This window comes from Panulirus ornatus, chromosome 10, assembly GCF_036320965.1.
Source record: "Panulirus ornatus isolate Po-2019 chromosome 10, ASM3632096v1, whole genome shotgun sequence".
Classification (NCBI taxonomy): domain Eukaryota; kingdom Metazoa; phylum Arthropoda; class Malacostraca; order Decapoda; family Palinuridae; genus Panulirus; species Panulirus ornatus.
This window is the reverse complement of record NC_092233.1, coordinates 33,395,072-33,396,290: the sequence shown is the minus strand read 5'-3', so window position 1 is coordinate 33,396,290 and position 1,219 is coordinate 33,395,072.

Sequence of the window (1,219 nt, the reverse complement as noted above, 5' to 3'; positions counted from 1 at the left end):
ATATATCCTCTTGGTCAATCTCTCCTCACTCATTCTCTCCATGTGCCCAAACCATTTCAAAACACCCTCTTCTGCTCTCTCGACCACGCTCTTTTTATTTCCACACATCTCTCTTACCCTTACGTTACTTACTCGATCAAACCACCTCACACCACACATTGTCCTCAAACATCTCATTTCCAGCACATCCATCCTCCTGCGCACATCTCTATCCATAGCCCACGCCTCGCAACCATACAGCATTGTTGGAACCACTATTCCCTCAAACATACCCATTTTTGCTTTCCGAGATAATGTTCTCGACTTCCACACATTTTTCAAGGCTCCCAAAATTTTCGCCCCCTCCCCCACCCTATGATCCACTTCCGCTTCCATGGTTCCATCCGCTGACAGATCCACTCCCAGATATCTAAAACACTTCACTTCCTCCAGTTTTTCTCCATTCAAACTCACCTCCCAATTGACTTGACCCTCACCCCTACTGTACCTAATAACCTTGCTCTTATTCACATTTACTCTCAACTTTCTTCTTCCACACACTTTACCAAACTCAGTCACCAGCTTCTGCAGTTTCTCACATGAATCAGCCACCAGCGCTGTATCATCAGCGAACAACAATTGACTCACTTCCCAAGCTCTCTCATCCCCAACAGACTTCATACTTGCCCCTCTTTCCAGGACTCTTGCATTTACCTCCTTTACAACCCCATCCATAAACAAATTAAACAACCATGGAGACATCACACACCCCTGCCGCAAACCTACATTCACTGAGAACCAATCACTTTCCTCTCTTCCTACACGTACACATGCCTTACATCCTCGATAAAAACTTTTCACTGCTTCTAACAACTTGCCTCCCACACCATATATTCTTAATACCTTCCACAGAGCATCTCTATCAACTCTATCATATGCCTTCTCCAGATCCATAAATGCTACATACAAATCCATTTGCTTTTCTAAGTATTTCTCACATACATTCTTCAAAGCAAACACCTGATCCACACATCCTCTACCACTTCTGAAACCGCACTGCTCTTCCCCAATCTGATGCTCTGTACATGCCTTCACCCTCTCAATCAATACCCTCCCATATAATTTACCAGGAATACTCAACAAACTTATACCTCTGTAATTTGAGCACTCACTCTTATCCCCTTTGCCTTTGTACAATGGCACTATGCACGCATTCCGCCAATCCTCAGGCACCTCACCA